The following is a 27,961-nucleotide window of genomic DNA, read 5'->3' on the forward strand; positions in this document are numbered from 1 at the left end:
CCTAAACCACTTTCAGCGGAGTACTCGATTTAATCTTGTACTTTCATACTGGACTATCATTGGTATTTTTAAAAGACAAATGAAATATTTTTCATAACATACTCTACTTTATTAATGCTTTTATATATGTTCTATTTTTATCTGAATGTGTATAAATCTCCTATATATATATATATATATATATATATATACACCAGGAGATTTATACACATTCAGATAAAAATAGAACAGAAAAAGATAATACTGAGACGGAGAGTGTCGAAGTAGAGATAAACCATTTGAGATTAATAATAATCTTATTAGCGTTATTTTTGTATAACATGATAAACCATAGGCAGGCATGATGTGATAATAGACTTGCTTTGACATTCGTGGCGCGTGCAAACATCCCGAGAATGCGTTCGCGCCTGGTAAAGTGACGCCCTGAGATAATTTCGGGTCTCGCCCGGTTTAGGCAGGGAGGGTCGAACACGAGGCCAGAGCAGGGGAATCGCTACATGGAAATTGAATTACGTGCCCTGCTGCGAAATGAGCTGCCAGGGACCTTGGTTAGTTTCGACGACAAACTGCTCGCTACAGTACGCAGACCTTCCCATTACTCATCCCGCTGCTGAGACCCACCGCAGAACTTCTTCGTGCCTGACTTTAGACATATATATATGTATTTGGAACTTGTTTCCCAAAGATACTACTTAATACGCCAGGACAACTTATTAGGATGAATCAAAAATACAGAAAGAAGGAGAGTATTTGTTCATGAGAGGTTCAACTTATCTTTAACAAACGGAACGAGTAATCGATAATTTTCTAAAGTGTAACTACAGCGTTTACGAGCGCGTCTCTTTAGCTGTAAAAGTTTCATGAATACCGATAAAGCCTGAGAAATTTCCAAGCACGTAACGCGACGTGCCATTTTATTGTGAGTCGCGTGGGCAATTTCGTGATGGGATATTTTTCCGCTGCAGATGATAAACGGTACGTTATTGGATTTACAACTCTGGGAAATTTATAGGCATATCCCGCATTTTTCTCTACATACAAACATAAAAGCTTGCATGTAAGTATGTGTTATATTGGACAATAAAATAGAGAGTAATTCCTAATAGACACATATTGTGTTCCACATGTTCAATAAAGAATCATTAATCGATGATGATTCTTGAAATGAGATTTTTGCGTTATGAATGTAAGAAATAGAAATGGGACGAGTCGATATTTATAATTAAAATCTTTGTCGAAAATATCAGCAAATGTAATGAAATATATCGCTGCCAGACGTATCTCTTTTTTGCTTACGAAGCAATATAACGTTTAATTACAAAGATTCAAGAGTTGCCCTAGTTGTAATTAACGTCGCCGACATCTTCGATGCGGGTATGGGAATGACTCTTCCCAGCGGCAGTTATCGGGCTGCATTGATATCGACAGAGACGAGAAATGGGCTTTTGAGCGATAATTATTACAATGCCGAGGCATATAACTCGTGTTCGAAACGGACAGTTGCGATTACGGAAGAACTAGAAAGATGAATTTTCTCTTTCTGCCAGTAATATCAAACAAGAGAAATTCCATGAGCATTAGAAAAGTAATGTAGGATCACTTGATCTTTGCAAAATAAAAAATTGCGCTTAATGTATAAAGGGAGAAAATACAAGGTACAAAAAGAAATATACGTGAAAGAGAGAAACGGAAGTAATGCAATTCGAGAAGCGAACAACCTTTCTTGATAATTGAATAAAATAAAATTAATGAAATGGTGAAATGTAAAAAGTCGAAGGGCATAATAATCGTTTTATTAAATTGGGCATGTTTCATAGTGAACAATACACGAATTATACGGATCTTTTATTTCTAATGAAACCTCATGGCGTCTTATAGGAAAATATTTGCGGTTTATTGCAATACAGACGTAATATCTGTTTTGGTTATCGTCTAACGTCAGATTAAAGGTACGCGATGAGAACAGATAAGGTAATGAGAAATCGCGTTCTCTCGTTGGAATTTCAGTCCTGTGAGATTCGCCTTATCTACCTGTAGAAATTCTCTCGCGATTCCGCAAAATGTATACAGGAATCAGCGCAAGGTAGTCTCTCCCTTTGATCCGCAGCAAGATTAATTTGTTACGGTGAGAGAGGAAGGAAAATAACACGCAGGGCTAGCAACGTCGACGTTAATTAATTTTGTCAAGCATCTTCCACAGGACCTTTCATTTTTCGTGTCCGCTTGCGTAATCCGACATGCGTAATTGACGCTCAACCATTAACTCACCTGTTAAAAAATGCGATTAAATTGTTGAAATATTTGCAATATTTATAAATGCTTGCGCGCAAATAACAATTTTACGAAGAATTACAACTATGTTACGACTATGGAAAATTTTACATCGTTGCATAATTTAAATTGTTATATTCATGTTCAATTCATTGTTGTGCTCATAGTTTAGTTTGTTGCTTGTTATTCACACGTTCACTGAATTATTTATCTTTACGCGGTAAATTTCTCTCACTTTGCTCATTATATGGAAAGAGAGAGAGAGAGAGAGAGAAGAGGGGGAGAAAGGGAGAGACAGTCTCGCAGTAAAATATTCATACATAAATAGATTGCGCGTTTTGTTCCAACATTTTGTGTTACAACATCTTTGGTACCAACATCGGAATTGCGCGGGTTGCGCCCTCGAGCACCACACGAACAAGAAATGTATCCATCGTAGATGAAGCCCGCACAGTTCATGAATTCTCCCATGATATCCCGTTAATACTCCCACAGACATGAACAGTTGAAAGAATCGTATGTCGTGTTAATTAAAGCCCGGGATGTAGTCTTCGGTGCTCTCGATGATGAGTCGTCTGTTTCGTAATTAATTGGCGAATATAGAGGCCGAAATCTGCCAATGAAAATTCAGTGCACGAATCTTCGCTCTTCGCATTAATGAACGCACTCGGCACTCGTCTCGCGTGTCGATAATTAATACCGGACGAATCACATCTGTGAAATTGAAAATAAGCGATTTTCCTTTCTCCTTCTTTTTCCCTTCCACTTTTTTTCTAATTTACACTAAACACAACGAAGGAGATTTTTTTTTCTTTCCGCGCTGTATATTTCGTTTAACGCATTGTCCCCATTGTCCCCGCAGAATTTATGGTCCACGGAGAACTCGACATGTTTCCGCGTTTCTTGCTTTTCTTCCTGTCAACGTTTGCAGTAATACGTATACAATTCACGTTGCCTAAACATGGGAAACATATCCACGTAACGACCATGTATTGTCGTTCTCATGACTTTGGTCGCGATCGATGTGCGAATCTCGATGTGCGACTCTTGATGTGCGCATTCGAAACGTCAGGAATTCTGTCAACGGTGTGTCAGCGACTGCTAATGAGATTTGAACGTTGCTCCGGCAAAAAGCCAGAAGGGAGTAAAAGGGGTGTGGGATTGCGGTATCCGGTCTCGACGTGGCGCGATGAATTTGACGTCGTCAAACGACAGAGTGTAGGCCACTATTCACTATTCTCCATCGCAAATATTTTGAATACTTGAGTTAAAAGAATCAATAAGCTGCTCGTACATCAGCATCTAAATTGCAAAACGATGCAACAGACCGGAGATGCGTTACTAAAATATTCATCCAGATTGTTCGACGAGGCGACGCGACGCGCGGCGATACGCGCGGGTGAATTGGGTCATCATGAAATATAACATTTTTACGAGGATGTACGATGTGCATATATTCGAAAGGAGTTGCCAGATCCCGTCCCAATGCGCCACTACTGGACTCTAATACGATTATGCATTCGCTTGCGGCCATAGTCGCGAAACAGAGCGTTCCGCGTTCACGTACAGACGAGAATGCGTACTACATTTTATCGTACGTCTTCCTTTTTTGACTTCTGCTGATACAAAATATCGAATGGCTCGAACTTACGTGAATAAAAACGAACAATTTTACGCCGCAACGCAAAAGCGCTTTTATTAAGTGCGAAATAAGAGATTCCGTTTATTTCCAAAATCAAAATTATTAATTAAAATTGCTAATTACGAAATTACAATCGAAATTACTAATTGAAATTGCTAATTATAGAAACCTTTTACTCAAGTAAAAGGATTCCATAATTTTTTGTACTTATAAATATTCATTCTTTTCCTATCAATAATTCTCTGAATTCTTTGAATCGTAATATAAAAAAAACGATCAACTCAAAGATGATTATGTATGAAACATTGGAATATCACATAATAAAATCTGAAAAGAGGAATTTCTGTTGCTTTCTTTGATGAAGTTAAATATATTCAAATACGTGAAATCCTTTTTAATCGTGTGGCCGGTTTAATTAAGAACGATTAGTCAGGTTGACATCAATATCGAGAGCATTCTTATCGTTTTGTCACGACGCTCATTATTGAAGACCACAAAAAGGACGCGTTTAAGCGTCGCTGTATGACGAAGAAATTCCGTACTCGAGGAGCAAACGGCGATAATTAAAAAGGATGAGGAGCGAAGGAATGACGACGTTAAAGGTAAAAGGTGACCTCGAGCAAGGTGGCTGAGGTTGAGCCGGGCCTAGCATCCGGTTGCTGGCTCGACGTGACCCGGATTTACCTGGTCTCTCCACCACCCACGCTCTTCCCTCTTCTCTCTTTCCCTCGTGCCTGCCTCTGTATGTTCACCTGTGTTACGAGATAGATCTTGTAATCTAATAAACCTCTGAACTGATAAAGCATAGCACACGTAGTCATGACGCGTGTCGCGATGTCTCTCGTGCAAGATCGCGGATTTACTTCGCGACAGAATCGTGATGCGTCGTCATGTTCTTTCAAAAATTGGGTGACCCACAAAATCTCACAGTTCTAATTTTGAACGGCGAATTTCTCGTTTGATTTGTCCCATTGTCAAACGGGGTTCATAGACGAACGATCGCTTTGAGCATCGCGATCGCTTGTCGAACATCGATGGAAAAATATCGCGCGGCACAATTATTGAGTATCGATTTTCCACGAGTGGGTGTAATTATTGAGTATCGATTGTCTGCGAATGGGCTTTGTGCACATTTTAGTTATGGGCACTTTCATCCACGTTGCGATGACGCCGACGCGATGGTGCATTTACGCGATTAAATTAGCCAGTAGTGCGCACGGCGTGAGCTTTCACACTAAACAATCGGCAACACACACTATACTAACTCGGCGAAATTATTGGCGCCGCGGCTCTCCTACGGCGACTGCTTAATTGAATTTCTTACTGGCACCTCATATCGACACAAGAGACCGTCATAAGCCCCAGTACACGTCGCACAACGTCTCATTAACCGAAACAATAAACGTCAACGCGGTAGACAAGTTTAATTCACGGATAAATCTCTTAAATTATATTAATGAAATCCTTTCGATTATGTTTTAACTTTATAATAAAGATTTTCATTGTAATAAAAATGTTACGTTGCAATAATCAGTTTTCCGAGCTAAAATAATGCAAAATGAAACTGATTAATTATGGAGATTTTATTTTCTATATGGCATATAAAAAAACAGATAATTATTTGAATAATTAGGAATACTTTTGTGTTCTATTATGTTTCACTCCATATTATTTCATATTTAAATTAAATAAAAGGTAATAATATTAAAGGTGCATAATTTATAATAATCCCTGAGCTAGAAAAATGTACGAGGCGTTATTACTGAGAACATTATATTTAGGTTGAGAGAAAGTACATGCCGACGAGCAATGTAAATATACCGTTTAAAATTATGCGAAGTAAAACGCTATTTTTTAGTTTGCCGAAGTTTGATTAATAACACGGAAAACCGTAAAAATTGTTTTCACATAATTATAGATAATTATAGATGATTTAGTATACAAATTATATATTACGCTACTACATTCTACATTCTAAAATGCGTAAACTATTCGATAATTTAGTAGAAAAACGCAGAATAAATTGATGCTGATCGTCAGTTCATTGCAATTGTAACAAATAAAGTACAAAACATCTAAAATGCTCAATAATTTCATAATTTTACTTAAAAAAACTTAAATATGTAATAAACCAAAAAACTTTTTTTTCATTTATAATTAATATTCTTTTATTTCGATGTAATTGCTAAGACCGAATTCAATCGAATCGCGTATCCTTGCAAATGCAGACATACCAGAATTGTTAATGCAACCTATTATGTATTATCCTAAGTCAAAATTATTGAGAACAACGGTTCTATTGTAACATGCTAAGTAATCTTTGAACAATTTCGATGAAATATCAATATCGCAAAAATCGGTCATGCCTCAATTTTACAGGTAGCAAGCACAGATTACTCGCAATTAACAAAAGCAAACTACTTCCTTTGAAGATTCGTCCGTAATCGCATTCGTTCGTGAAAATAACCTGAGAACTGGAGACTAACTTACGAACGACAGCAAGGTAAGATCCACAAGAGCCAATTTGATATCGGCTATCCGTGTGCAGAATAAAGAATAAAGAGTAAAAAGAAGAACGGATAGCGTCATATCTCAACAATTTGATAAATTCTTATGGAAATTGAGTCGAAGGAATCCGCGTGATAGCTTTATATTCCAACAGTAGAGTTATTCTTAGCCACGTCGATAGTGCTCATTGTAACAATCGAGGAATGGTTTCTTGCGCTTTCAAGCATAATGTACACACCGTAGAGTTACACGGTATAATAAGGAAACAGACCAAGTGTTATGTAACCTTGCATTTGAGGGTGGGTGGATTAGCCTTGAGCTCACTTCAGAGAATCCATAATTCGCGTTAGAATTAAAAAAAAATTCTATTTATGATTTTTATATAAAAAAAAAGCACAAAACACATAAAAATACATACAATGAGATATACATATACTTACATATATATCGAAATGTCGATTATTTTGATAAATAAAATAAATACTTCATCACATAACAAATATCTTGTATCTAATATGACAATCGATATATCGCACTATAATGACATATTCTAAAATAATCTAAAACTTCAATTTTAAATAATAGATCCTTTAACGAACTTAAAAGTTAACTTTTTTTCCTTTTTCTCATTTTAGGAAAATTTCAGTACTTCCGTGTAAACAGATTTGGTTTCTTAAAAGCAACGAGAAAAGTTCGCAATCAATTTCGTTATCATTATCATCGCGCGATCCAAGTTAAATCCTTTTGGTCCTCTTATAGAGAGAGAACAACCAACTTCCCGATGCGATTAAAAAGTTGGACTAGGAAAAGAGCAGAGCGCCAGGGTGCCATTACAACAGTGTATTCTTCTAGATTTTACCAATTCGACCCAGATTACTTGCGATCGATCACCAAAGTCGATATCCCGCGAGTCTTAATTCGTCCAGCGAAAAGGTGGAACTGGGCGAAACCCATCAAAGTTAAGCATCGTTAGAATGCCCTCGTCTCCGGTCAAAGTTAATTTTAAAGTTGCTACTGTGGGTGAGATCGCATTCTGAGTTTTACAGTTACTTATTTTCATTCTGCGTTCTCCTCCAATACTATAAATTGCATTATACATCGATTAGAGAATTATGCTTATAAATTATCAATGTACAATTTAATCGCGATGTAATAAAAAAATATATTATAAATAATGTTATATTATTATTATATTATTATATTATAATTTATATAAAGAATATAAATTAAGATAAAAGAAAGGAAAGAATCAAATGCATTTTTATATTCTCTAATTGGGTTACTTTTTTAAATAAGAAATTTTTTGAATGCGTCTTCTGTTCTAAAAATTCTTTGGAACGTCCCTTGGAGATCTGTGCTATTGAAGTATAAAGTTTATTTAAAACTTAAAGTTTTACTTAAAGATCATTTTTTTATTTATCTTTTTTGATAGAGTTTATATTTACAATTCGTAAAGTTAAACTTAATTACGATAGTTCGTTACCACACACACACCCACACACACACACACACACACACACACACACACACACATCGTTAAAAAATTTTTATTTTTATTCTTAAGTTTATATATTAATTTCCATTATATACTTATATCTTGCAAGATTTTTTTTATCATCGAACTCGGATTTTCAGTTTATAAAGTCTGAAAGAGAATTCCACAAAGGCAATGCGCTGTAACAGGAAAAGTCCTAAAAAATGGATATGCCATAAATTGGTAATGTAAAGTCATGACTTTGATGTATAAAAGCCGATGTGAGTCGATACGATCTAAAATTAAATTTGCTTGATAAATATAATAGCGTTTCAGTTCAAAGAATGGTGAAAAGAAAGAGCTTAATTAAGTAATCTTTTTAATCGTTTGCAATAAGCAAATACAATTACCCTTCTCAATTAAACATAATTCTTTTGTATAAATTCTTTAAAAATAGTTGTGAAAATTCTAGAAATAAGTTTTGAAATATTACAAGTCTGAATTGTGTAATCGTATCTGACTTGCTGTGAAGTTGGAAAAGGAAATAAAACCAAGTTGCCAACACTTGTTATAAAATCGAAAACTAAATAAGACTGAATAAACAGACTGCTCGTTCGCGCGCACGAAAAAAAAAACGAGCAAAATGAAAATTCCACGGCGCGTGTCTCTCAATAATCACAGTAATGGAGAGACAAAGAGACTTTCCGTCTAGGATGTCGCACGATGGATGGTAAAAAGAATGAAAAAAGGAAACTCAGGAGAACTGAACTGAACGCAAGAACTGAAGCGCCGTTAAACAAAGCGATGCCAAGCTGTCACCTCTTTTAATCGTTCGTCACAAAGCAAGCAAAGCTACATCTACGTTTCTCCGATTGAAACAAACTCGGTGACGCGGAACAAGGACGAAGGAGGAAACTTACTTCGCAAACGTCCGTTCATCGTGAAGCGAATTTGAATAAATCTGCATCTTTATCGATGTTTATTTTCCATCGAAGCATTTTGTGAAATCAAACTTCTTGATGTCCAAAGATAGATGTCATTCGATCGAGGAATCATCAGAATTGTCATATATATAGCAGATGACGGCGTTGAATGCAGTCATATTAACGAATTCGCGGAAATCTTTTAGCCCGGTTAATTAAAGAGGATCAAAGAGATTAAAGATATCGAATAATAAGAGAGAGAGAAGGTAAAAAAAATTTCTCTCGGTGAGAGGGAATAGTCACAAGGGATGAATTGAGCTTGCAGGGAAGCTTTTTTACGCTCGCTCAAATGGAAAGATTACACATCCTGGAAATCCTGTACGCGACAGGAACGAACTGCTGCCGTCTCTCGTATTCTAGACGATGCATACGCAAACGTCGTGAGAAAAATTACAGAGCGAGTAATGCGAGAAAAATTTTGTCATATAACATTCCTGCCGGTTCCTGCTCACATAAGTTTCCTTATCGTGCAAAAATGATTAACGAACCGTGAGTTAATAATTATCGATTCTCAATCATGCAACTTTCTATAACTAAATTACATTTTTTTAAACGTAATTACGTTTTCCTCTGATATGAGTATCCAGAGAAAACTCGCGAGAGGACATTTATATTTCGAAAATGCGTACCTTGTACTTTGTAATTTTATCAACTAATTTTACTAACTATGACACAAAGGAATCCAGTAGCAAACCCCGAAAACGAGACAGGAAAGGGAGAGAATAGATTGTCATCGAGCAAGGGATGCCGTTACGGGACGCTCAGGATTTTTCAGTAAACGTGCCGACTGAATGAGAAATCTGGTTCAAAGCTGCGTTTTCAAAGCTCACTGAGAATTCAATGCCAGAATTTTCTGCGCGTTCACATAATACGCTAGGATACGTGAAATCCACGAGAAGCATTCCTAACGAGCGGTCTAAAAATAAAACAAAAAAAGAAGCTGTAAGAGATGAAGAAGAAAAAATGGAAACGAGAGAGAGAAAGAAAAGAGACAGACAGACACACACAGAGAGAGAGAAAGAGAGAGAGAGAGAGAGGAAGAGAAAGAGGAAAATGGAATAGATAGAATCGGAATGAGGTTTCGATTCTGAAACAGGAGGACATTACAAAGGAGAAATTGGACCATGGCAAACTTGTTCGGTAACAAATTTCATTTAAGGAATTATTCTGTTACATTTTCCATCCACGATCTTAGCGATTTCACTTAAACTTTGATGAGAATGCGCAGAATCCGTCCATATTTATTTTTCACGATTTCGACATTTTTGCTCCGGGATTTGAAATGGACTGGCTCGGGTTATGTTTGAGGAGCTGTGGAGATTACGTCAAAGTCGACACAGGTGAAAATGAAATTTTGCGAACGAATCGCCGCGCGTGTCCGTGCCATAGACTCGTCGCTACGACCGGAGCACGTTCCAAGATTAGCTTCAAGGATTATTGGACTATACTGAACCTCTAGTCCCGGGATTCGCGATCATTATGGATTACGATTGATAACATCTTAATTCCAGACGCGTGCCGATATCCGGTTAACGGAGGTTCGCTACCGGGAACGAAAGAGCCCTGCTACTTATGAAAATGTTGAAAAAGACTTTCTTTTCTCTCATATTGTTAGTAGTTCATCCAAATTACTAAGAAGATCATTAAAACTATGGTGGAATCACAAAGGCGACTTGATCAGGCGTATGCGCGGTCAATTGAAAAATTGTTTTATACGTGAGCGGATAAAGCTTTTCCGATGTTCTCTTGCAAATGGTGATTGCAGGACATAGCGTATTCGATATACGTTGTGCAATTAATTAATTTCAGATTAAACACGATTTTGTATCGTGATATTCGCAACGATTTAAATATGTATAATATAAAATATATTAAAGCAGCGTTCATAACGGCAATCGAAAGTAAAAGACATTTTTCGAATTTTCAATTAACACGAACTTGGAAAGCTTTGACAATTTGTAAGAGTGTACGTCGCGTCTTATAGAGTAAGGAACTCTTTTGCCCGACACAAAAAGGATGTCGTCGACGAGTCGGAAATATTTCAGACTTAAGCGAAGGAAAGCGGGCGAGCGAGACCGATGGACGTCTGTGCTGCAATAAAACTTTGAGATCTCCATCGTGAAGTATAATAAAAAGAGCGGAAGAGGCGACGAATATATTTTGAAGTAAATTTCAAAGCGTTCGAAAATATAGTTAATGGAGCCAGTGGGAAGAGACGAGAAAAGTTTGTTTAGATTGGTTAAATATTGCTTGTAAAATGCAGACAAATGTCTTTGTAAAAGGTGTATCGAACTCGGAGATAAGACGAGCGGAATCGACATTCGAGGCAAATTGTCTCGCCAAGATAATACTTAAGATAATACGTTTCAATTATCGAGCCCGGTTTTATCGAGAGACTAAGAAAAGAATTGAAAAGGAGTCAATAACGAGTTAGTTATGCAAGCGATCTATTACGGACGCAATTATGATATCGATTAAGTACACGAGAAGCTATCTCTGTTTAATCTGCCTCTCGCCGAATTGAATTATCCGTTATATAAATAATAGTTACTGTGTGTGTATATGTGTGTTTATGTAGGTGTGTTTGTGTAGATGTACTATAGTATAAGTGCGAATGACAAATTCAAATCAACAACTCTGCTCGAGTATTCGTGTTTGTTCGCGACGTTTTAACTGGATGAGTGCTTGAAAGTGTCGAGGCGACACGCTCGATCGAAGCAACGATCGATGAGAGTCTCTTCTATTTCTCTAAGACGCGTCGAAATGATCGTCTCGAAGTAAGACGCGGCATTCAATCGCGATAGAATGACGTAGAATGCAAAATCGGATTTCGATCTTGCCCCATACGATGAAAATAAAATGCCCGACATCCATCGTCGTACTATCGTCGTAAATTATCAGCCATCGTACGTTCTTTCTCGTTGATGTTTACCGAGGTTTCGCGGCGGAAGTCAATAACGTGTGGTAAACGAAAAGCGGAAGAGTGTGAGTAAAGATGAAAGTATATCCATCGATATGAAAGCGAGACGGTTATATGGTCCATAAAATCTCTTTCACGCTATTGTGAAAAAATCGCTCATCGTTGTCTGAACGTTATCCATGTATTTATGACAAATGAAAAAAGAATTCATGTTTATGATATGAGATACCATAAAAGTGACAAAGCGTTTGTACGAGGTAAACACATTACTGTAATCTGTATATTTACAATGTACATACTTAATAATTCATAATAATTTGAGAGAATTCATAAACGTGTTTAATAGCTGCTTCGTGAAACGTCGTCGAAACAATACACACACACATATATATATATATATATATATATATATATATATATATATATACACACATATAATATATATATATATCTCACGCGTATGTTATTATGCCGCATTAATTACCATGCCAAAGCCAAATTTACAAGAGCATATAATCGAATGCTTTTCCCTGCAACGTTATAATCGCATTACACACAAGTAACGCGAAATTATTACTGCGCTTCAGCTGTTATAATGTGACACGTGGAGCGTCGCTTTGAGAAATGCATTCGCTTCTAAGTAAGGAGAAGTAATTTTACAAAGTGGCTATCATGATGCTTCATAATTAAACTAACTGGAATATGTCATAATTATCGTCTAATTCAACATATTAGTTTGTCATCATGTTTAATGTTCAATAATTTCTATATAAAGGTGTGATACGACATCGCACATGCCTACTTGAAATCTCAATACGAAATATGAAAATTATTTTAACACTTATTCGATTATTTCGAAAATCTTGTAATAATTGTTTCCAACAATAACAATTGTTTCTATTGTATAAATTCTCACTTCGGTGAAACGTTAGATTTGGAACAAAGCCAACAATGTTTCGCAAAATAACCAGTTACATCATCACACTATCAGGACACGTATGAAATATGAAGTGCATCCAATTGGAAATTTTCCGTTTTTTTTTTAAACACATACTGGAAATCTAGAAAATAATTAAACAATTTTGATCGAAATTTATTTCGAACAATTTCATAATACATGTCCAATATATGCATATATTTGTAAAAATATATATATATATTTTATATATAAATATATATATTTTTTTTTACTTTTATCTCTCAATTGCGAGAATAGATACTCGCCTGTGATTACAATCAAAACAATAACTTAAAAAATATTGGGAAACATTCATGAATCTGCCCACTTATTCTCTCCCTCCCCTCCTCTGGTTATTGTTATATAGCCTCCTCTCTTATACATATGCAAGTTCACCACACACACGTAAATTTTACATGCACTCGCGCATATGTACTGCATGCCCCGGATCGAGAGAAGCCAAGTAAATGGACGTTTGCTGAGTAGCTTTTAACACGAGACAAAAGCCACGATCCCCGGAGTCGACGAGAAATTTCTCGATCAGCGACCAAATTCTGCTTTGGGAGTCCGAGAGGGTGCAGATGGCACATTGTCTTCGAGTCGGCTTGAGTAAATTGCTTCGTTAAGTCAGCACACGCTATTTTATAATCACTGGGACAATGGTCGCCATTTACAAAACAATTTTATTTATGTGTCTAACATAAAAATAATGTAATAATATAATAAATATAATAAATATAAGTTGGTTCTTTAACATCGCGATTTTACAGTTATTGCATTATTATATTTTTTACTTAATATCTGAAATCTCACTACGTAAGCGAGATAATTCGACTAATTGAAAGTTAATAAGTTAATAAGTAATTCACTTAGATATAATTAAATTTTTATCCGTCATTTTCCAGAAACATTACTCCATTTTAGCTAAATCAGGATTGATGATTGATCGATACTTTAAGACTTCCTTTATAACTTTTGTATATCACTAATCTTCTTGTTATTTTCTAATAGGCAAGGATCAATACATTATAGAGGAAAGAGGATGGTGTTATGGAATCTAAAGTGCTAAATAAATAATGAACTTTAAAACATCGTAAGACCTGAGGGACATAAAAGGTATTTAGGTATCTGGTCGCATAATTAATAAGATAACATAGTCAATTAAAAATTAATAAATTCACGGCTTATTTTGAATATTTATTAGCATTTTTCAAATATATATTTCAATTTTGCTTAAATTGAAAATAGAAGTTGATGGGAATTAAAAAAAATTATTACGTAATTTCTACACACATCCTATTTGCCTCTTCTTAAAATGAGAGATATCAAATTCAATACATGGAGAAGTAAGTAATATTGATCATTTCCTTTTTAATTCAACTTGGAAATTTCCAATATCAACGAATATATTTAACACCAGTCTATAGGAAACTTAATAGTCTAAAGTAATATAGAAATAAATATAATAATTAAAACACTGTATGATAGATATTCAGAGTAATTTTAAAGCAGAAAGAAAGTGTAGAATAATAAAGAAATATAGAAATAAATGTAATAATTAAAGTACACTGTATGATAAGTATTCAGAATAATTTTAAAGCAAAGAGAAAATGCAGAATATTTTTATAACTAGATAAAATTATGTTTTATTTCTCTGAATTGTGAAAATTTCATGCTACGCAATTGCGTTATATTAGGAACAAAGTCATATTTTAGTAAATGTACGATTTAATTATCTCATTCAGTTATTAAATTATTGTGTTATCTTATATAAGGTCAATTAGTACTAATGACATTTGTATTTTCCATGTTACTCTTATGAAGATAATAACATTATGCCATCGTTGTACCTTCCGAAAGCCAACTACAGTACTGTATTACATTTGCAAAAGGTAGGAAAAACTTGTTACCGGTCCTAACAACTATAGCTGTCACGCAGATAACCATCGAAAAATATTCCATTAGTGAGGTCGAGCGTTGTTCGCCTTGCAATGAAAAAATGGCGGTCTCGATTGTCTCTCGTTTAAAAAAAGAGATAGGTAGACGAGAAAAAAAGATAAAAACAATAAAATTTTCGTCATAGACGTGATACATCTGTTCATCGATTGTACTGTCAAATTGGCTGTTTCATGCTGCATTATCATCTACTATTTTATATTATTTTATATACGTCATATGCAAATTTTCATTATTTATACGTTTATTAATAATAACAAATATTTAATAGTTATTGCGTTATTATTATTTACAGATTAATAAGTGTTTAGAGATACATAAACACATAAAAAATTTTTCAATCATGTATATTCCAGTACAATAGAGGAGACCGGAGTTGGTTATCGAGGTTGATTGTCAAAATGCTTATAACTCAAACAGGACATGACAGAAGAATCTCTTTTTTTTGACTGTAGATAGACTGATATAATATTAATTTGTTGTGTAAAATGTTTTGCATCACAAGCATTGTATATATTATTTATAGAGATTTTTAAGAAAAAGAAAATGGTAAGTAAATTTTTCTTATCACTTATTTTATTGTCTGACAAGCCTTTGGCATTATTAATCACGATATCTCTGTATTCATAAAAAATGATATGTCTTACAATTAGAAGATCTTTGCTACAATAAATTAATCATTATCCTGACAAATTGTGAATATAATCTCTTTTATTAAAAATGGCTATGTGAAATAGATTGACTAAAATGAGATGAAGTTAGGTAACAATTAATTTTAATATCTTTAGAGAACACATTTTTAGAGAATATACTTACAAATAGAGGAAAGCTCCCTATTATAAGATAGGCGCCTAATATGAAATAGCGGCGTTTCTATTAAACTAATAGATCTATTGATTCCGCCATGAATTTATTGCTCTTGAATTGAAAACTGTTTAGTAAAAAATTCATTATTAGATTATGTTTGTAATAATCGTAAAAAAAGATTTTAGAATTTGGATATCTTCAAGTTTCATTGAGATGAGCCTTTAAATATTGTTTATTATTTAATAAATAAATATTTGGCAATAAATTCTTCAAGTAGTGATAGAGTAAAGTTGTACTAATAGAAAAATACGGGATATGTTGAATTGCTTAATTACAGAAGTTAGATTTGATAATCGCAAGACCGTTAGGCGTGGAAATCGTAATATGAGATACCCAGGGTATTTCTAATATAAAACAATCCATATTTCCATGTCATAGTAAAAATCATTGCTAAAGTACAAATGTTATTGTATAATAATAAAAAGGACATCCAGAATAAACGTTGAGTACCTATTTCTGTGATGCTTGATTTCAATTATCTGAAGACGAGTTCTGAGTATAATGTATCGCATACTCATTTTTTGCGCACCCTGGCTGTGTTTGTTTGTATTTAAAAAACATTAAATAAAGTTTTTTAGTTACAATACTTTTTTTATACTTTGCGTTTTACTCGATTTCTCGATTTCTCGACTTTGATTTCTCAGGGGGAATCTCATATTAGGAGCACAATTTTTTGACTTTGCGATTTACTCACTTTTTACATTTCTTTAATTTTCAAATAAAATTAAATTTAAATTAAATTTTATATAACATTATCTTAAAGTTTATTAAATTCCCTTCAAAATGATTTTTTTAAATTCTGAATTTAAAATGATTTTTTTAACTTCTGCCCATAGACTTCTAGCATTTACCCAAAATGAACTCGGTATCTCATAATAGGGGTCTTTCCTTTATATATACAAATATATATGTTTTGCATTTTTCATTTGTAGAAACTACGATAAAAACAAATTACGTATTTTATATTTATAATAATTATTTTATTCGTATTAATATCATAATTATTTCTCAAAATATAGAACTGATATTAAAATAAAAATTGTATTTTGTATATGTGTTGTGTTCACAACAAATATGCTACTGCCAATCTTAGAACGTGTGACAATCAACCTAGAACACGGGGTGTTACATTTTCGCAATTTTATTTAAAATTAAATAACTTTTATTTTTACGATATGACAAATTCATGAGTAATATTTTTTTTAATACCTAAAGGATGGTATTAAAATATAATACACGTATATAATACAATATTTCAAAATCAGGCATCCTCTTTTTTCTAAAAATCACTAATTGAAAACTGTGACAATCGGTGATCCCCTATAAATGGGAAAAATATATATATATATATATATATATATATATATATAACAAAATGTATTATAAAATATATAACAAAGTGTATAAAAGTGTTTTTTTTGCATTTTGTAACCACAATATTCATATGAAATTAATTTATCAATGCCTTGCAACCGCGAAACATTTTTGTATATGATAGCCTGTCTGTTTCCATCGAATAGATTTTCCCAAGCGTTCGCTATTTCCAATAACGTACACAATTAGCATTTGTTATTGAAACCTCTCATTCCATTGTCAGAGCCCAGGAGAGAGAGAACTATGTAAAATTCAATATTGAAAGAATCATTATTACTGTGCGCTGCACAACGTTTAACATAATCCTTTAATCAGCTTTGAAGAGAATACTGAGAAGAAGGAATTGTCGATAGAGTGTTTTTAAGGATTCTCTGAAGTTTTTCAACACCGATAAAAAATAAATCATCTAATTATTTTTTTTTTTCTACATTATTTAAAAACGTTTATTATAAACAGGGATCAATCGTTACGCAAAATCTCTAAATACCACCACCTTGTTCTCGATTTTAGCAAAAAAAACCTTCACAACTTGCAATTGTCTCAATTATTCTTAAGAAATCTCTAGAAATCCTCCAAACTTTCCAACATTCTCAAGGAGAGCTCATCGATCTTTCGACGAAACCCTTCGACCAGTCCGATAACAGAACTCTTTCCTCAAGAATAAAGTGGAGCAGTTCAAGATGTGCGTACCCATCATATTTCTCGCAAATTATATTATATTATGATATTTAACGAGAAACAAATGAAATTTTCTAGCTGTGCCACTATTCGATTATTTTTTATTATGATTTTTTATTAAGTATAATAATAAAAATTTAATGGCGATATATTTGAATATATTTTATAAAAAATTTCTTCAAAGACTCAGTTTTTATGTATCAGCAACGATTCAAGAATACAAAGGCATCTTAAAGATCTCAAGGAGTGAGAAAAATTATCGAGGCAGGTAACATTGTGGAGTCAAAGCTATCGAGTGCCGATAGGAACGGTTGCAGCGACGACAACGGCGACGGCGGCGATGAGGACGACGACGACGACGACGATGACGATTACTATGGAGCAAGGATGTTGGCGGGGGTAGCGGAAGAAGAAGCCGCGGGAATAGAGGATAGGTAGTTGGAAACCAGCAATTGGGTCTGCCAGCGAACTGGGTGCTTGTAGGTGGGAGAAGGTCGCGGGAGGAGTGTACCAGAAGCCTGAAAACCGGGTCACCACCGGGTCACTGAGCTCCCTCTCTCGTCGCTGACAAATAAACCCAGGAAAGTACTCCTTCACATCTACGAATTAATTATAAATATTATTGGCTGACCCATGAATTGCCGCGATAAGCAATCGGATACCGTGGTTACGTCCTATATCGAGAACAAAGATAAATATTTGAAACAATGGCTCGGTAAATTATTTTGATTATTGTACTTCGTTGCGCTTGTACAATTAATAACTGTATGTTTCATTGATGATCATCTCGTACAATGGCCATTATTGATCTATTAAATTTTCAACGCACGCACGCATAATACTCGAATATGTCGGTTTTGATAAAAATCCGTGCGCTGTAGCAGAATACGATACAGTTTCTTTTTAGAATCTATTATTAAATAAAAGGCGGAACGGCGTATATTTTAAGACTTGATTGAATTCATTCATGATTACCTTCGCGGGTACTCTTTCATCTCCATTCGAGACGTTACTCCGTTATATTTTGTGTGAAAGCAGGCTTTCAATTTCGACTCGACTGGTGAAAAGACCATTCTCGCTTATTCAAACGAGAAAACGAATTTCTGTGGAAAAACATGCGTATAGCTCGCGGTGGCTCGATAGACGGATCTATTTTTGAGTTTATTGTCTGTCATCCGTATCGATGACGGAGGGAGTTTGGATTTAACACTGGCCAGTGGTATCGGCAACGATGAAAACCGGATTTCCGTTACCGATAATAACCATCGACCATATCCATATCAAATTCGCAGATTTACGCTCAGTATATATGTGACGCAAGAAATAATATGTTTAATAATTCAATGTTGCGTTGAAACGAATCGATAGCGCGTAATTCCTGGCGATGATAATACAAGAGAAAATTTTTATCAATTCGCTCTCTTTGTTTCTATCTTTAAATTAAATTTTTATTGTGCTCGTTTGTAGTAATGGCAATGATCTGCCACGGATAGGTAAGGTGCGATCGAAATAGGTCGGAAGTTAGCATGGTCTCGATTTTTCCACAAGAAACGTCAAGAACGTCGTTAAAGATAAAGAGATAACCGTCCGTGCAGACTCGATTCTGCGGTTGTATTAATTCTGGATCCTTAAATGCTAACGTGACAGAATGTTGCACAGATTCTTGAACCTCTTTTGTGATTTACCCACATAAATTTGCAAATAATCTTTATCTTGTTAAAATTTCAAATAACAATTACGTTGTATAACAATTACGTTTGCATTTTGCAATGAATACACGAACAACTTGGTTTCTGTCATTTTCAGACAGCTTTGCTGGCTTTCGAGTTTTGAATATTCTTCAGACATTAAAAAAATATTAAAATATTTATTGTTTATCCGAGGTAAATTAATGAATAAATAGATCCAAGGAAAAAGCGATTACTTTGCTTCCGCATACATTTACGAAATCCTTACTCGCGCTGAATTTCTATCTCATGTTGAAATAAAATAATTATACTCGGATCGAGTCACATAAATTGATGATTGGTAATCGGTTATTTCGATCATTTCAGCGAAAAAGCTTTACGATGTTTAACTGACCTTTCTCGATCCTCTTTATAAAAAGTATAAACGACATGGGAATGGTTCAAGTGAAACCGATGCCCGAAGAATATCTCGGGGATTACCAAGTTCACCATCGCGTCACGTCGGTATCAGTAGAATCGCCTCGCGGCAAGTCGGACCGCACGAGCAAAGTTAGACCTGTAACGTTATACTGTACATGTATCACGCCTCCAACGTTACAAATGATGGTACATTACTACGGTGTTACAGCTACCCGTTGTCATCCGTTGCCACCGACAATGTCACGACAGCGTAGATTACAACACGCAGTAGCGTTACGATACGCCTTACAATGTCGACATTACGCGGATTATCAAACGTGCCGAGATAACCGAGATAACGAGGACGGTAATTCGACGAGAGCATGAAATATTGATTCGGATAAATGATGATTATGTGTAGCGGCACGACACTAAGTTTGAGAGTGGAAAAAATACGATGAAAAATCATAAGTCGTGAAAAAACTATTACAGAAAGCTCGCGGAAAGTGCTATCTTTCTTGTAAAATTATTATTAACTATATTTTTTAACGGATATTAAAATACGTGCTCAAAATAAATTCTTTGTAGCAATTATTAAAGTTCAGTCTCATTTACCGGGGATTAATTATGTATATATGTAAAAAGGTAACTTCGAAAGATACGGTAAGAAACGAGATCCTTATCGAGCATTAAAAAAGAAAGAGCGGAAGGGCATGGATTATTATAAAAGAATTTTTAATACAGTGAGAGAAGTGATATTAGACTATCGCTCGCGCGGTCGGGACAAAGGGCGTTTACTCTACTTTTACGATAAATTGCTCCTTCGGAAATCCATTTAGCCGTAGGAGAAACGTAGCGCTGCTCTTTCCCAGCCAGGCCCGATAAATGCATTATCGTTTTTCTGCCGTTTTCTGCGAGACAACGATAAAGTCGAAGTAACGCAGCGCGGCTCATACGTGATACAGACCTGCGGTACAAGTGTGTGGTAAACATGAAATTAACACTCTTATCCGTCTGCTATTACCTATGCATCCTTCGGCTGCACACTTCGCTATGTGACAATGTACTTTTCTGTCGGTTGCACGTGCTCTCACATCCGACGTTAAAACGTTGTTCAGTAACGCGTGTGTACCCTTTGTTACGCAACGAGTGCGCAGCTGGTGCTTGTTCACCCAAGCTGACTAGTACTCGTATTATTAAATCCTTCTCACGTATCCTTTGAAATTCTCTCATACGTATTTTTGAAAAAAAAATCAACCGACCAACCGACTTGTTCCATTATATAATTTATTCCATTCCGTTATCTCTCAGTACTTTACCGCTTTGATTGCAGTTGTAATCCATGATAAATCGCCGCCTTTCTAAAATCCTCCCAGATTGATACAAAGAGAATTACGAATGTGGGCTAAACAGAGTTGCTTTTGCTAATCTAAAACCTATTTAATCTTATCCAATAGGTTAGGAAAGAGAGAAATGAGCTTGTTATTAGAATAAAAATGTGATAATAAATGTGATAATTTAATAGCAAAATATATCGATCAGTTATTACGAAGCATTTTTCATTATTCGTCAATGTAACGAATAACACACGGTTTACAAATCATATTTACTAAATCATTATTTGTACCTTTTGCAAATACTTTGATTGAAATAGCGGATTAATTAATATCAATCTCCATGACAGAAGAATCTTGGACAACAAATCAAAACTAACAAATGACATAGATATTTGTTTTTGATACCAATATTTATTGTCACTATATCTAAAAATCATTTGTATCTTTATATGATAGCTTGTTAAATTAACAAAAATTTTTTCTCTGTACAGATGCCATAAATTTCTCGTCCTAAAATTCCATAACTTTTCCCTGATTTCCAAACAAAATTTCATGATTTTTCCTGCAATATTACAAAATTTTTTGCATTTTTGACCCCTGATTTGGAAATCGTTAAATATTTTGATGAAAGAGCAATTTAACATAGTAATATAAATTACTATTAATGCTGCTGACACTGCTTGCATTTAATTGTTAAGTTAGTATTTTAAGTTAGTATTTTAAAATTATGCAGATGTGATGTATGCATATTAAACTTCTTTAAAATCAAGAATTTTAATTCTCCAGAAAATTTTATAAAATTCTTGAATTTTCTGCTTTCATTTTCCTGACTACTTTCAATTTCCCTGACATTTCCCTGATTTCCAGTTTTATGGCAATCCTAAATTACTTGTTCAATGAATACGATGATGTGCTGCTTGTCAATTTATTTAGAGATCGATTTGACAAGGATAAATTGCTATGACGCAAGCAATCGGCCGTCGTAATCGTCGATCGAAGCTTCCTTAATCGCGTGTCAGGACGTGAAATTCCGTACGTAATGTCCCGCAGTTTAACGAGGCTAATTAGAAGTCGCATTAACCGTAACGTTCGCCTCATCGACATCCACAAACATTCCACGTTTGTCAGATTGAAACGCTGGTACGTCCACATTCGTGGAATCAATCGATCGAGTAGCTTTCCAAGGATTTCACGGACATATTATTAGATGCGTCGCAAATTATTTTTTTCCTTTGCATACATTACGCAGAAGAAATGTACAAACTATTGTTAACAATCGTCACCCCGAAATGAGTTCATCACCATTTATCACGATTTATCACTCAATTCTAAATGCAATCCTTTGACATCCACAGTCCTTTGATATTCGAAACGACGGATATCTGCCCGAACATCATTCTTATACATAATTCTTTCTCTCTCTCTCTCTCTCTCTCTCTCTCTCTCTCTCTCTCTCTCATTATTATTATTGTTATTTTTATCTTTTATTATTGTTTCTTATTAATTTTGTATTCAAATCACTATACATTGTAAACAATAATTAATTTGTAAACAGTATTAGGAAAAAACAATTTCGTACCTTCAGCAAAACTGTTTAATTGAGATATTTTTAACAGCAACCAAATATTATTCATATAACAAAAAATTTAGTTGTTTTTGCAACTAAATAATTTCTCTGCTTTGTGTAAATAACAAAAAATATTTGTTTATACCAACTAAATAATTTAATTCTCATAAAATTATAATTTTATTCGATATATTTCAACCAAATTTCAATCAAAAGATGTAAATTAATGTATATCTTGTCTTATAGCGCTTGAGAAGATTTTCATCCTAGAGCGTTTAATAAATGGCGATTTATTTATCTGTCCATCTTACTTTCTTTCTTTTTATCTTGATTGCATATTCATGATTTCCATGTGTCATGCAAATCCGTGCAGCTTCTCTTTTCTACTTCTTGGTGATCCAAGCACGTAAGCAGAACAGAAGAACACGCGAAATTAACAATTTTAAATGCAAAATAAATTCAGGGGATTGAAACATCGACATCTACATATTAAAATAAATGAACTGGAAATACAAAAAATTCTGAATTTTATTTGGTTTCTCGAAGGTTCATCTATCAATAGAACAGCCGACAGACACATCATGAGTCTTGTAACACCGAGCCGTCATCCATCGTGCCGCTAAGTCTCCACGATGTGGAAATTCACGGTTGAACGAGCGAGCCAAAATCGTGCTTCCGCGTGTGCTAGTATTTCGCTTCTCCTGTGGTTTATTTTCTTTCGCTTCTCTCTCGGGAGACGCTCTTACGATCGGCCGAGATTCGCAGTGTCCTGAGATCGCATCTTAGATGTAAACAAAAGCGACGAAGAAAAAGAAAGTGGGCCACTCAGCCGTGAAAACGGGGTCAAAAGCCACTCGTCAAAATTGGCATTCGTGGCAATCGCGCTCGGCTGAAGACGAATAAAGCGCTGGCGAATTCCTTACGAAGATATTCGATCAGAAGCGTGAGAGTAATATTATGCTGGCCCAGAAAGTAAGACACAATAGAAGGAATCCCAGGAGATCCTCGAAGAAACTATAATTTCGATTATTCAACAATTCGCAGAGAGACATTTGATGATTATCTGCGCGAGTCGAAATAAATCGTACGATCACAAGAAATTGCAACATAAATATAAGTACTAAAAATAAATAATGTTAAATTTTTCTAACATAAAATAATATATCAATAAATTTAAGATTTCATCTTGATACCTATAAACAGTGAGCAGTAAAGGAAGAGACTCGATCGAGTGTAAAGAAATTATCAAAGATGCGGATATAAAACAGTTAAAAGACAGAATTTCAAAGAGCGCTCTGCAAATTTCAAGTATCTCATTTAGATCATTCAACCATTCATAAGAGTTTAAATTTTTCATGTCTTTGCTCAAAAAGATCACGAAGGATGTAAAGATTATTTCAAGGAAACGGTAATACGTTAAATTTTTTAGCATTTGGCAGTCGCTTTGACTGTCGTACAGAATTTTTGGGAGAAGAAAATAGATGCCTTCTTGAAATAAAACATGGAGAAAATATTGTAATAAAGATTATAACAAAATTTTTTCCAACGTTATGAAATTGTGATATTTTTATTCAAAGATGTTATATATTTAACGCTTTGGAAAGAACCAGTTCTTCGTTCTCCATTTACGCATCATGACAAGGTTCTGTAAAGCCCATAGACTAGCCTAAGCAGATAATATAGGTGCTTTTCAGCAAGAATACAGTCAGACATTGTCTAACTCAGTAAATTCTTATTTAACGTAGCAAACAACAAGGATGAATAAATTCACTGTGTTAAACTATATTTGGCTGTGTCCTTGCTGGAAAGCACCTTAATATGTTTAAAAGAAACGTTTAGTCAAAATACTATTTATATTATATAATAAAAATGTTAAATAAACATTATTAACATTAAATATATGTTTATTAAAACGTCGAAGTGTCTCGTACAAGAATAGTATTTTAAACTAGTAAAAAAAACGCTTAATAAATGTTACAAATGTCTTATAAATGTTTTGTCATGTTTATTAAATAATTTAAAAAATGTATCAAATTTTAAACGTTTATTTTTCGATTGATTTCTAACGTTTATTAAACATATTTTAAACTGTGTTGTTTGGGATGGATTACCGACTACGATTGACGGTCGCTAGGTTTCTATTTCAGCCAATCATGATGCAACGAGGCTACCGTAATTGGCTGAAATAGAACCGGACAACCATCAATTGTAATTGCCAATCCATAAAGGGATTTAGTCGATCGAAAGAAAAACAGAAAAAGTATGATTAGAAAAAGAAAAACGGTAAGTTTTCCTACTTAACTGAAAATCCATGGTAGTATAATGAGTCGAAAGAGGCTTTTACGTTCGAGAAAAATATGCTCTAATTCATTCAGGATAGCCGCTCTTGCGGCCTCAAATCGTCGTGCTCGGCGCGATTACAATGCCGTCGCTCTCTGGCTGCCACTAACCGCCATATTATCACGTGAAAGCCATAATCTTTACTTTTCGCAAAATTTCCTCTCTTGGAAATACGTTATCAACTCAAGAAAATTTCCAGAAGATAGCAGAGAGATATCGAGGAAGAACCTTCTACGCAATATAAGAAAGAATGAAAGAAATTTAAGAGTAAACCTAAAGTTTTATATACGTGACATGTGTTGCATAATGTAAGAATCTGGAAGACCTCCTTTAGATTCCTTATTTCTTCAGTGTGCGTATTTTGAGTAATTACAGTTATCCTTTCGCCACGTGGCTAAAAGAGTCAAATGCAAAAGAGCTCTTGGCGAGGCAATAAAATGGAAGAGCGTACTCTCTCGCACAAGAGTTAATAATGAGTCGCATCGATTGAATTACGTGCAAGATGATTTCAATTTTCCGATGCAAAAGAGATTCGATAAGCGTGGGTGAAAGGAAACGCAAAGAGCATCAAAGTAAGAGCAATCTTCACGTGCTTTAATATTGCAAGGAATTACATAATAATTGTGTGATTCATAAGAAAGTTAGCGAATACATGTCGTAAAGAATACGTGAATTGCAGCTTTAATAAAAAAAATTTTCGTGACGAATAATTCGTTAGAAATGAATTAATTTGAGAAGCTGTCAGTTTAAAAAACAGAATGTTTCAGTTATGACATACGTCGCATCTTCCATTCTTTTATACGCGATTTGAAACTCTTGTTCTATTCTAAAGATATCTGCAGAATGGAATTTACGAGCTTGTTTTCATTCACGAATATTCACTCCGCGCGTCTTCGTGCCTGTCATTTTACTTTATGTATTCTACAGTAGAAGTTAATCAAGTACTGATTAAAGAGCCTGCCTAATTAGAGAACTCTGAAAGCTACTTTAGCACGTACATGTCAAATCGGATTTTGAGGACGCCAACATTTATATCACTTTTAATGTACTCATGAAACAATTCGAAGATATGTAACAATGATTACAATTACTGTTGTATTTATGCGATCTTTTTTAAAATGCAAAACTCAAAGTTTTTCCGGAGGCTTAATTCGTCATTTCCATAATTTTTAAAATTAAACGTTTCTGTAATAACATTGTGCCTATTATCCTTGTAAATTTCCTGGAGATTTCAAGAGAGGAAGAGAGAGAGGGAGAGAGAGAGAGAGAGAGAGAGAGAGAGAGAGAGAGGAAGAAGGCACAAAAAGTAATAAACGTAATTCTCTCAATTAAATAGTGGCTAATTCCTAGAGATAGAGATTTAAGAGTGCGAGATACGCCATGCAGAATTCTGCGAAGCCGATCGAGGAAATTACCCACGCGAGAGCGAATGACATGCGCAATTAAATTTACCGCGTATTGGAACTGAACTGCATCAATTAAACAGAAGTCGAGATAAATCGATGTCGATTCCAATACGGGACGCGTCAGCGCATACATTACCGTACGTTGCACACTGTTACATCTCGGAATACTCACTGTAGAATCTCGGAATCATCATGTACGGATGTGTGATGTCGCGATCGCGTCGAGGTTCGGCATTACTCAGATACACCGCTGCGACGGAATTCAATTTACGAAGAGCTTGGATTATCAATTTTTTCCGCCGTTATTTCCATGCATAACTGATGAACCTTTAAGGGGCTCGATAGAAATATCTGCCACTGGTGGTTTTGAATTAAAACGACAGAAGCTGATACGACAATGTTACCGGTTAGACGTATCGTGGGGATATCAAGCATGAAAAATGGAAAATATGCAACTTATATACATTGTACTGCGAGCTTTCAGAAAGCTATAGAGAATATACATATATATAGCGTCCAGTAAATCGCGGTATAACCAGCCAAGAAACGCTGATTCACAAATACAGAATAAATTCTTTCGAAATTGAAAGAGATAATATCTAAATGAAATATTTAAATCAAATCATTGCTAAAATGTATTTGATCTCCTAAAGAAGATATTAGAGGGGATCAATTTTGCCTAAAAAAGATATAAGTAAAGGGATAGTATTTTTTTGTAGATTTTGACCCCCTGAGTATAAAATATTAGATAAAATTATTAGAAAGTTCGTAGCGTTTGGAGATCATTTCAAAAATTAAAAAAGTCACAAATTTTTTAATTTTATTGTATATTGAGAAAGCCAAAATCTACAAAAATCATGTTTCTTTTACTTACGTCTTTTAGGGCCAAAAATTAGGGCCCCTTTTCTCCTTTTCGTCGATTCTACGTAAAAGAAAACTTAGCTACGCACATGCGTATCACTCATGCAACGCACACGCACATATCTGTTCCGTGTCAGATGAAGATATGTCGCCGTATTCGCGCGTCTGGCACTTAAATCGAATCTGCGTTCCGCGAAATTTCAGCCAATACTCGGATAAAAGCCTTTCAGAAGGTTCCGGTGCGCGGACCATGGAAATGGCACAGAAACGTCGGAAACCGGAATAAATTTCAAGATACGGCTCTTTCTTTTTTCCGATGCATCCGTCCGATTCTTTTCCGCATCGTCTTTTCCCTCGCGATTCCATCGAACCGATTTATAACATTTGCGATGATTCACGGAGTGTATGAGTGAGTAGAGCGAAGAAATCTTCGATAGGTATGGCGGCAGAATTCTTTCGAGAACGTTATGCGACCGTGAGAAAGAACTTATTTTGCATGAAAAAATAAATAGAAAACATTAAATTGTAACGTAAAATTTTTTAATATTATTTAAATGTATATATATATATATATGAAAATAATTTTAATTTAAAAGATAACTTGTAGTAACGCAAATATTATAATACTTTTTTTTATTTAAACAGAATATGAAAAATTCAATTAATATACAATAAGGGCTATTAGAGCCTAATAAAATAACGTATGCTATAATTATAATGCTTTATTACATT

At 34.7% G+C, this 27,961-nt stretch overlaps 1 protein-coding gene across 1 annotated transcript in view; it reads right to left on the minus strand.

The window, feature by feature from the left end:
* LOC105146809 (uncharacterized) overlaps positions 1 to 27,961 on the minus strand; it is a 48,953-nt gene that overhangs the window by 16,365 nt on the left and 4,627 nt on the right. The gene's annotated exons all lie outside the window — the stretch shown is intronic.

This window comes from Acromyrmex echinatior, chromosome 1 (genome assembly GCF_024713525.1).
Source record: "Acromyrmex echinatior isolate Ae372 chromosome 1, ASM2471352v2, whole genome shotgun sequence".
NCBI lineage: Eukaryota > Metazoa > Arthropoda > Insecta > Hymenoptera > Formicidae > Acromyrmex > Acromyrmex echinatior.